This window comes from Leptonychotes weddellii, chromosome 16, assembly GCF_054177405.1.
Source record: "Leptonychotes weddellii isolate Sample4059 chromosome 16, ASM5417740v2, whole genome shotgun sequence".
NCBI lineage: Eukaryota > Metazoa > Chordata > Mammalia > Carnivora > Phocidae > Leptonychotes > Leptonychotes weddellii.
The window spans coordinates 39,240,403-39,252,564 of NC_138384.1; the positions used below are offsets into that span (position 1 = coordinate 39,240,403).

General features: G+C 36.8%; 1 pseudogene; it reads right to left on the reverse strand.

The window, feature by feature from the left end:
- Window positions 1-4,620: 4,620 nt before the first annotated feature.
- On the reverse strand, window positions 4,621-4,772 carry LOC115940300 (U4 spliceosomal RNA; annotated as a pseudogene).
- Window positions 4,773-12,162: the final 7,390 nt, after the last annotated feature.

Sequence of the window (12,162 nt, forward strand, 5' to 3'; positions counted from 1 at the left end):
ATGGAGATAACCTTTGGGAGGCTCGGTTTTTCTGGCATCACTGTTCATCTCAGACCAGGCAGAACAGGATAAAGATTTGCGAGGGCTGCAGAAACAACAATGAAAGGTGGCTGTCTTGGAGGAGGTAAAACTCCCAGCTAGAAAAGCAACATTTGAGGAGACACACTATGCCAGGGCAACCCATAATGCAGGCACAGTTTTTCATGGGTGCTGGGTTCCTGGAGGGTTGTGGGTGGGGGCATCCTGCAGACTTCCAGCACTGAGGCTCACTAAGCTTTACCCCAGGTGCCACCCAAAGCAAGGCAGTGGCTTCCTATGGCCAACACTCACTATATGCCCAATTTTTCTGCAAGAATTGGGGGTATCCAATCTATATCCCTACCTGGATAGGTAGGAGGGAAAGGATTTCCCCCTTGATGAAACTGAGGAGGAGGTGCTAGCAAAAGGGACAAAGAAGAAGTGGTCCAAGTCATGGTGATTTCCAACCTTCATCATGGCACAAACAGAAAATGGTAATATTTGTATGGCACACTGGGGTTGTATAAGGTAGGGTATAGATTAAACTGATATAATAAAGACCCCAAAACACAGTGATCTAAATATCATATATTTATTTCTCCCTCATATGAGAGTCTAGGTAGGAGCAGTCAAAGACTAGTGGGATAGCTCTGCTTTCCTGAACAAGTAATTTCCATCTTTGGGACAAAAGGGGATGTTAAAATTCTCATTATCTCCCAGCCAATAGGTCAGAGAAAGCAGGCACAGAAATGACAATCATCCCGGGCGCCTGGGTGGCTCAGTTGGTTAAGCGACTGCCTTCGGCTCAGGTCATGATCCTGGAGTCCCAGGATCGAGTCCCACGTCAGGCTCCCTGCTCAGCAGGGAGTCTGCCTCTCTCTCTGACCCTCCCCCCTCTCATGCTCTCTATCTCATTCTCTCTCTCAAATAAATAAATAAAATCTTTAAAAAAAAAAAAGAAATGACAATCATCCCTATTGCTTACATCTCATTGGTCAAGTAAATTAGACTTAATAAAAATTAATAACTTCTGTGCATTAAAGGACATTATCAAGAATATGAAAAGATAACCTACAGAATGGGAGAAAAATCTTTGCAAATTTTATATACAATACGGTCTGGTATCCAGTATATATAAAGAACTCTTTAAGACTCAACAACAAAAAGATAAACAGCCCAGTTAAAATTTGGGCAAGGACTTGAATAGACATTTCTCCAGAAAAGATATACAAATGGCCAACAAATATAGGAAAAGATATTTAACATCATTAGTCATTAGGGAAATGCAAATCAAAACACATGAGGTACCACTTCACATCCATTAGGATGGCTTAATTTAAAAAAGGAAAGTAAGCATTAGTGAGGGTGTGGAGAAGCTGGAAACATTGAACAGTGCTGCTGGGAATCTAAAATGCTTCAGCCACTGTAGAAAACAGTTGGCAGTTCCTCAGAAAGTTAAGTACAAAATAACCATAGGACTCAATAATTCTCCTAGGCATATGCCCCAAAGAACTGAAAAGAAGTACATGTACATGCATAGCAGCACTATTCACAATGGCCTAAAGGTATAACTATCCCAAATCTCCACCGACATATTAACAGATAAACAAAATGTGGTATTTACATACAGTGGAATATTATTCAACCATAAAAAGGAATGAAGTACAGATAATGCTTACATGAATGAACCTGCAAACCATTATGCTAAAGAAACCAGATACAAGGGCGCCTGAGTGGCTCAGTTGGTTAAGTGACTGCCTTCAGCTCAGGTCATGATCCTGGAGTCCCAGGATCGAGTCCCGCATTGGGCTCCCTGCTCAGCAGGGAGTCTGCTTCTCCCTCTGACCCTCCCCCCTCTCATGCTCTCTCTGTCTCTATCTCATTCTCTCTCTCAAATAAATAAATAAAATCTTAACAAAAAAAAAAAGAAACCAGATACAAAAGATCATATATTGTATGGTTCCATCTATATGGAATATCCAAAATAGATAAATCAATAGAGATAGAATGCAATTTAGTGGTTGACAGGTTATGAGGGGAGAGGAGAATGGGGAGAAATTGCTGAATAGGTAAGGAATTTACTTTGGAATGATGGAAATGTTTTGGACCTAGAGAGAAATGGTGGTTGCACAACATTGTGAATGTATTAAATGCTGCCAAGTGTTCACTTAAAAATGGCTAATTTCATATTATGTGAATTTCACCTCAATAAATTATTCTTAAAATGTGAATGGTCTAAACACCCCAATCAAACAGCAGAGATTTTCAGACTGAATTTTTTAAAAAAATTGTAAAAACAAATTATATGCTGCCTATGAGAAACCCAGTTTAAATAGAAAGACACAGGGATGCCTGACTGGCTCAGTTGGAAGAGCATGACTCTTAGTCTTGGATTGTAAATTCAAGCTCCATTTTGGGTGTAGAGCTTACTCGAAAAAAGAAAGAGAAAGACACAAATAGGTTAAAAGTAAAAAGATGGGGAAAGATATGCTATGCTAATACTAATTAAAAGAAAGCTAAAGTGGGTATATTAATATCAGACAAAATAGATTTGGGAACAAAAATATTACCAGGGACAAAGAAGATTGTTTTATAATGATAAGAGGACCGATTAAAAGTACAATCAACAACAAATGAATAAACAAAGCAGAATCAGACCCATAAATACAGAGAATTGATGGTTACCAGATGGGAGGGGGGAGGGAAAATGGGTGAAGGGGAGTAAGAGATACAGGCTTCCAATATGGAATGAATAAATCACAAGAATAAAAGAAACAGCATAAAGAATATAGTCAATGACACTGTAATGTATGGAGACAGATGGTAGCTACACTTGTTGTGAATATAGCATAATATGTATAAACCTGTTGAATCACTATGTTGTACACCTGAAACTAATGTACCATTGTGTGTCAACTATACCTCCTGCAAAAAAACAAAACAGAACAAAACCAAAAAACCAACCATACACACACAGAAAAAAAAGATTTAAAACAGGAAGTGTATTAGCGGTGCCTGGCTGGCTCAGTCAGTGGAACATTCAACTCTTGATCTTGGGGTCATGAGTTCAAGCCCCATGTTGGGCATGGAGCCTACTTTAAAAAATTAAAAAATAAAAAAAAGAAGTGTATTAGAAAGAGCTGTCAAATTTTATCAAAATTTTGGTTTCTATTTACATAATCCTGTAGGGTTTCTCTTTTACTTTATGTTTACAAGCTCCATATTATTATGAATTATATTGTTAAAGGTTGACAAATTCCCAGATACTGATTGATCTAGGCTTGCATTCTTGTAATAAACCCTATTTGGTCATAACAGATAGATGGGTAGGTAGGTAGATAGATAGATAGATAGATAGATAGATAGATAGATAGATAGATAGATATAGATAGCAATGTAATTAAGAAATTTAAAAAAGAGTGTAACAATACCAAATGTTTGCCATTTCCTGCAAGAGCTTCAAAACACGTAACACAAAAACTGCTAGAACTGAAAAAGAGAAATAGACAAATTCACAATTATACCCAGCAATATCAAAGTAATTAGAGATGGTAGACTTGACAAATTAATGCAACAGAATAGGAATTACATGAATGTACCCAAATACATGTGGTAATTTGGTATATGCTAAAGGTGACATTTCAAATAAGTAGGAAAGACGGATTATTTGTAAATGGTGCTGAGAAACGGAGTATAAAATAGTGGTAAAATTAGATTCTTGCACAAAAAAACTTTAATGTAAAAAACTGAAAACAAAAGTAACAGGAGAAATGGGACCATTTAAAATTATCTCAAGATGCAGAGGGCCTTTTAAATATGAATAAAACCTCAGAAAGCTTAAAAGAAAATACTCGTAAATTAGATAACATAAAAATCATTTTCCATGGCAAAAGAGGATCCTAAACAAATTCCAAAAAATAGTAAATTGGAAAAAATATTTGTGAGGGACGCCTGGGTGGCTCAGATGGTCAAGCATCTGCCTTCGGCTCAGGTCATGATCCTGGAGTCCCGGGATCGAGTACCGCATCGGGCTCCCTGCTCGGCAGGGAGTCTGCTTCTCCCTCTGACCCTCCTCCCTCTCATGCTCTCTGTCTCTCATTCTCTCTCTCTCAAATAAATAAATAAAATCTTTAAAATAATAATAATAATAATAATAACAATGCAAACCAAACACATCCAAGGAAGATAATATCAAGTGTTTACCAGCACATAGAAAGAGGTGCTGCTGGTGAGAATGTAAACAGATACAGCCACTCTAGAAAGTAACCTGGTTGTACCTACCCAGTAAAATTGTGTGAACAAACAGGTGCAATATTCCAGGGTAAGTATTCTAATCTAGTCCAGGTCTGCAAGGGATACATACTAGGATGTTCCTTGTGAAAGCCAGGAGTTCTATCCATCACTTCAGGTGGTAAAGAATAAATAAAACATAGTAAATATATACTATTAGTTACTATGCAAGTGTTAGAAGTGATGAATAGCATTAGATGACTATGCACAGAGGAACATGATAGATCTAAAAACCATGTAGAGTAAATGGATGTCCAAAGAAAGCCAGGATAGCATTACTGATATCAGACAAAATAGACTTTAAAACAAAGACTGTACATAACAAGAGACAAGGACACTATATCATCATAAAGGGGACAATCCAACAAGAAGATATAACAATTATATTGGGAAAAGTTTTCAATTAGCAATAATCGTGCCTCGGATAAACCTCATTGGCTACGATACTGCCACTGCACAAAGCTGAAGATATAACAATTGTAAATATTTATGAACCCAACATGAGAGCACCCAAATACATAAAACAATAACAAACATAAAGGAAATAATTGATAGTAATATAATAAAATAGTAAGGGACTTTAACACCCCACTTACACTGATGAACAGATCATCCAAACAGAAAATCTAGAAGGAAATAGTGACTTTGAATGAACACTGGACCAGATGGATTTAACAGATATAGTCAGAAGATTCCATCCTAAAACAGCAGAATACACATTCCTTTCAAATGCACATGGAACATTTTCCAGAATAGATTACATATTAGGCCACAAAACCTCAAAAAATTCAAAAAGATTAAAGTCACACCATGCATCTTTTCTTTTTTTATGATTTTATTTATTTATCAGAGAGAGAGCACAAGCAGGGGGAGCGGCAGGCAGAGGGAGAAGCAGGCTCCCTGCTGAGCAAGGAGCCCGATGCAGGACTCGATTCCAGGACCCTGGGATCACGACCTGAGCCGAAGGCAATGGCTTAACCGACTGAGCCACCCAGGCATCCCTCATGCATCTTTTCTGACCACAATGCTATGAAACTAGAAATCAACCACAACAAAAAAATGTGGAAAGAGCACAAATACATGGAAGCTAAGTAACATGCTACTAAACAATAAATGGGTCAACTAAGAAATCAAAGAAGAAATAAAAAATGACATGGAAACAAATGAAAATGAAAATACAATGGTCCAAAATATTTGGGATTCAGTAAAAGTGGTTCTAAGTTGAAGTTGATAGCAATATAGGCCTACCTCAAGAAGCAATAAAAATCTCAAACAACCTAATGTTAAGCCTAAAGGCGCTAGAAAAGAAGAACAAAACCCAAAACTAGAAGAAAGAAAATAAAGATTAAAGCAGAAATAAATGATATAAAACTTAAAAAAACAATAGAACAGATCACTGAAACCAGGAGATGGTTCTTTGAAAAGATCAACAAAATTGATAAACCTTTAGCCAGACTCATCGGGGCGCCTGGGTGGCTCAGTTGGTTAAGCAACTGCCTTCGGCTCAGGTCATGATCCTGGGGTCCCAGGATCGAGTCCCGCATCGGGCTCCCAGCTCAGCCGGGAGCCTGCTTCTCCCTCTGACCCTCCTCCCTCTCATGCTCTCTGTCTCTCATTCTCTCTCTCTCAAATAAATAAATAAAATCTTAAAAAAAAAAAAAAAAAAAAACCTTTAGCCAGACTCATCAAAACAAACAAAAAACAAAAAACACACAAAACAAAATGAGAGGATGAAAATAAACAAAATCATTAATGAAAGAGGAGAAATAACAACAGACACTACAGAAATACAAGCAATTATAAGATTGTGAAAAATTATATGCTAACAAAGTGGGCAACCTAGAAGAAATGGATGAAGTCCTAGAAACATATAACCTACCAAAACTGAAGCAGGAGGAAATTGAAAATTTGAACAGACCAATTACCAGCAAAGAAATTGACTCAGTAATCAAAAAACTCCCAACAAACAGAAGTCTAGGACCAGCCGGCTTCACAGGTGAATTCTACCAAACATTTAAAGAAGAGTTAATACCTAGTTTCAAAATATTCCAAAAAATAGAAGAGAAAGAAAACTTCCAAATTCATTCTATGAGGCCAGCATTACTCTGATACTAAAACCAGATAAAGACACCACAAAAAAAGAGCACTACAGGCCAATATCTCAATGAATATAGATGAAAAAATTTTCAACAAAATACCAGCAAACTGAATCCAACAATACATTAAAAACATCATTCACCACAATTAAGTGGGATTTATTCCCAGGATGCAAGGGTGGTTTAATACTTGCAAATCAATCAACATGATACCTCACATCAATAGAGGAAGCATAAAAAACCATATGATCATTTCAATAGACACAGAAAAAGCCTTTGACAAAGTACATCCATTCATGATAAAAACCCTCACAACAAAGTAGGTTTAGATACCTCAACATAATAAAGGCCTTATATGAAAATCCCACCGTGAACATCATACTCAATGGGGGGAAAATTGAGAGCTTTTCCCCAAGGTCAAGAACAAGACAAGGATATCCTCTTTCACCACTTTTATTCAACATAGTACTGGAAGTCCTAACCACAGCAAGATACAACAAAAAGGAATAAAAGGCATCCAAGTTGGTAAGGAAGAAGTAAAACTTTCACTATTTGCAAATGACAAGATACTACATATAGAAAACCCTAATGAGTCTACCAAAGAAAACCTACTAGAACTGAGAAATGAGTTCAGTAAAGTCGCAGGATACAAAATCAATGTACAGAAATCTGTTACATTTCTGGGGCACCTGGGTGGCTCAGTAGGTTGAACATCTGACTCTTCATTTCAGCTCAGGTCATGATCTCAGGGTCATGAGATCAAGCCCCGCATCGGGCTCTGTGCTCAGCACAGAGTCTGCTTGGTTTCTCTCCTTCTGCCCTTCCCCTTCACTCACACACATTCTCTCTCAAATAAATATTTTTTTTAAAAAAAGAAATCTGTTTCATTTCTATACACTAATAATGAAGCAGCAGAAAGAGAAATTAAGAAAACAATCCCATTAACAATTGCACCAAAAATAATTAAATATCTAGGAATAAACAAAGAGGTGAAAGACCTATACTCTGAAAACTATAAAAACCTGATGAAAGAAATTCAATATGACACAAACGGAAAGACATTCTATGCTCATAGATTGGAAGAACAAATATTGTTAAAATGTCTACACTACCCAAAGCAATCTACAGATTTAATGCAATCCCTATCAAAATACCAAAAGCCTTTTTCACAGAGCTAGAACAAACAATCCTAAAATGTGTATGGAACCACAAAAGACCCCAAATAGCCAAAGCAATCCTGAAAAAGAGCAAAGCTGGAGGTACCACAATTCCAGACCCCAAGTTATATTACAAAGCTGTAGTAATCACAACTGTATGGTACTGTCATAAAAACAGACACAAATCAATAGAAAAGAATAGAAAACCCAGAAATAAACCCACAATTATATGGTCAATCTTTTAAAACCTTTTTATTTTTATTTATTTGACACAGAGAGAGAGACAGAGAGACAGCGAGAGAGGGACAACGAGAGAGGGAACACAAGCAGGGGAGTGGGAGAGAGAAAAGCAGGCTTCCCGCTGATCAGGGAGCCCGATGCGGGGCTCGATCCCAGGACCCTGGGATCATGACCTGAGCCGAAGGCAGACGCTTAACAGACTGAGCCACCCAGGCGCCCCTATATGGTCAATCTTGACCAAAGAAGCAAGAATATGCAATAGGAAAAAGTCTCTTCAACAAATGGTGTTGGGAAAACTGGACAGCTAATGCAAAAGAATGAAACTGGACCACCTTCTTACACCATACACAAAAATAAACTCAAGATGGGTTAAAGACCTAAATGCAAGACTTGAAACTGAAACAATAAAAATCCTGTAAGAGAGCACGGACAGTAATTTCTCTGACATCAGCCATAGCATTTTTCTAGATATGTCTCCTGAGGCAAGGGAAATAAAAGCAAAGATAAACTATTGGGACTACATCAAAATAAAAAGCTTCTGCACAGAATAAATTAATCAACAAAACTTAAAGGCAACCTACTAAGTGGGAAAAGATAAGGGGCACCTAGCTGCCTCAGTTGGTAGAGTATGTGACTCTTGATCTCAGGCCATGAGTTCAAGCCCCACACTGGGCATGGTGCCTACTTAAAGTTTAAAAAAAAACAAAACTGGAAGAAGATATTTGCAAATGACTATCCGATAAAGGGTTAGTATCCAAAATATATAAAGAACTAATACAACTCAACACCCAAAAGGCAAATAATCCAATTTAAAAATGGGCAGAAGACATGAACAGACATTTCTCCAAAGATAGATAAGCAGATGAAAAGATACTAAAACAGACACATGGAAAGATACTCAACACTACTCATCATCAGGGAAATGCACACCAAAACTACAATGAGATATCACCTCACACTCGTCAGAATGACTAAAATAACACAAAAAATAACAAGCGTTGGTAAGGATGTGGAGAAAAAGGAACCTTCCTGCACTGTTGGTGGGAATGTAAACTGGTGCAGCCACTGTGGAAAACAATATGGAGGTTCTTCAAAAAATTAAAAATAGAACTACCCTACAATCCAGTAATCACACTACTAGGTATTTACCCCCACAATACAAAAACACTAATGTAAAGGGATACATGCACCCCTATGTTTATTGCAGCACTATTTACAATAACCAAAATATGGAAGCAGTCCCAGTGTCCAGTGATAGATGAATATACACACACAATGGAATATTATTCAGCCACAAAAAGAAATATTGCCATTTGCAACAACATGAATAGAGCTAGGGAGTATAATGCTAAGCGAAATAAGTCAATCAGAGAAAGATAAATACTATATGACTTCACTCATGTGGAAATTAAGAAGCAAAACAAATGAGCAAAAGAAAAAAAGAGAGAAAGAAACCAAGAGACAGACTCTTAACTATACAGAACAAACTGATGATCACCAAGGGGAGGTAGGGGGCAGGGAATCGGTGAAATAGGTGATGGGGATTAAAGAGTATACTTATCATGATGAGCACTGAGTCATGTATAGAATTGCTTAATCACTGTATTGGACACCTGAAACTAATGTAATACTGTGTGTTAACTATACTGGAATTAAAATGAAAAACTTTAAAAGAAACATAAAAAAACAAACAAAGTGCTGAATAGAAAAAAATGACACTTTTAGCATAATACCATTAATATAAATTTCAAACATACAACATATGACTGATTTTATAAGGGATATATATATATACACACACACACTCACTCATTTAAGGATGCATACGTGTGTGCATGCCTATGGGGGAGAATAGGAGTTGGGAATTATTTGGGAAAAAATAAACCAAGAAATGAGTGTTGGACTAAATAATTTTGATAATGTACTATGAATTGAACTCCAAAAATATAAATAGAGATTTAAAAAACCAAGAGCCATACCTTTCTGGCTTTTTTTTTTTTTTTTTAATATTTTATTTATTTGACAGAGAGAGACACAGCGAGAGAGGGAACACAAGCAGGGGGAGTGGGAGAGGGAGAAGCAGGCTTCCCACCCAGCAGGGAGCCCGATGTGGGGCTCAATCCCAGGACCCTGGGATCATGACCTGAGCCGAAGGCAGACGCTTAACGACTGAGCCACCCAGGTGCCCTCTGGCTTCTATCTTAATAGAAGACAGAGTCCTAACAGTCTCAAATATCCAGACAGCCGCTGAGACTCTGAAGCTGCAAATTCACAGGAGCTGAATTTACAATTCTGTCTTACATGAACAGCTGGCTTTTGGGCATGCAATTCAACTTCTGGCTTGATTTCATGATTAATAAATGTCATGTTAAATGTTACATATATTACATTCTTTCAAGTAATCCTTACCAAAACAAAAGTCTGGAATTTTTCCTTCAGTTTTATAAATAACTAAACTAAGCTTGAAAGAAATATAATCACTTTTCAGTTTCTCCTAAAAGAGTTGACATCCATATGAAGGTCTACTCCAACACCCCTACTTGTGCCAATAATCAAAATAGCAGATAGCTTCCCTACTTTTTCTGGAAGAATATGTGATGAATTACCATGCAAATGCCTTTAAAAAAGCTAACCAGGAAGGTGAGTCATTTCTCTGTCACTAAAGTATCCTCACCTCATGGCTTCAAAGAATCTGCTTTTCTCCACCACATAACCCATTGTCTGTCTTGAGTTTTGTGGACAAAGTAGAAAATCTTAGTAGGGTACAGCAAATTAATATGCTAAGTAGAAACTCGAAATCAATGTGAAATCATATTCAAAAAAGGAAACATTTTTTCCAGCTGTCTCTAAAAGGAGCCCAATCATAATGGCAGCAATTTTGCCCAAAATTCATGCAAAGTCCTAGCATCCAAATATAGTAACTACTAAAAGGGCACAGGACTCTGCGGGAAATTTACTTATATTTCACACAAAGCTCTGTTTTGTGTTTGCTCAGGAAGAGAGATCTGAAAAACTTTTAAAAAGAAAGAAAACCTTCTATAGGCAGAAGAGAACAAGTGGAGGCATATCGCATCTAAGAAGCTTAGCGGCATTTCCTTTTGACTCATTTATATTCAGTTGAGGCAACTTTAAATAATCAACTTTCAAATGGCCATTTTGAACTTATTAAAACCGTGTTTCGGGGCAACACGGTGGCTTTGTACTATCACCTTCCATGGCTCAATAAACCTTGCTTTGCTGCCCACCAAAAAACAAACAAAAAAACCCACAGTGTTTCAAAAATCCTGAAACAACTTCAAGTTTTATAAACGATAATTAATATGTAATTCTTATTAGTGTGAGCTTAATATATACTTATCAAAGTAAGCTCTACCATGGAGTTGAGCTATCTTTTTCCTCTTGAGCAACAGGAATGATAGAAAACAAAAAATACAGTGTATATGGAAAATCCAATCTTAGACTCTTTCTTAGACTGCAAGTCTGGCTAGCAAGACCTTTAACTGAGAAAAATTATTTCCTTTCTTAAGAGGGAAACTTCTATTTCTGATTTCATATCCCCTTTCGAATACATACGTTTGTTTTTTCCCTTCCTATATTCCTTGCAAGGTAGCTAACTTCATGATTTGGGCAAAGAAACACTGAGGATGGGTCTGGAACATCCTATTATTGCCGGAAAGTAAGGATGCTTGCAAAGATGTCAGAGCAGTGCTGAAGGGAGCAAAGAGTCAGTCTAAATTGGCCCCCAGGGGCTCATTCTGACAATTTGAGCATCACAATATATACATTATAATTAATTGAAATGTGTTAAGTTGTAAAAGGCCATGAATTCCTGAGACTAAAAAGAAAAATGTTAAAATGCAATACACAAATACAGAATGAATGATACATGAGAATGAATTTAGTAAGTACAAAGTGTAATATTTACATGTATGGATTACATATATGTGTATATATAAATATATATGTAATATACATATACAGACACATACATAATTCATATATATATGGATTACCTTTCCAAGAGGCATATAAAGCATATAAATGTGTATATGTGTGTGTGTATACACAGTATAGACAGATCTCTTACCTTTCCCAGGTTTTTCATCTCTTTAATCAAAAGTCAAATTCAAAAGAGGCTTCCTCCCCTGGCCATACAATCTAAAATATCAACATTGTCCCCTACCTCTTCCTTCATCTTCTCCTTAGAATTTATTCTCTTACATAATATATTTCTATACGTATTTTTTATTGTTGGTCTTCCTCACTAGAAATTAGCTCTATTGAAAAAAAAGCAGTGATTTCTGTCTGTGTAGTTCACTATTGTATTTCCAATGCCTACATTAGAACAAAGCCTAGCACAC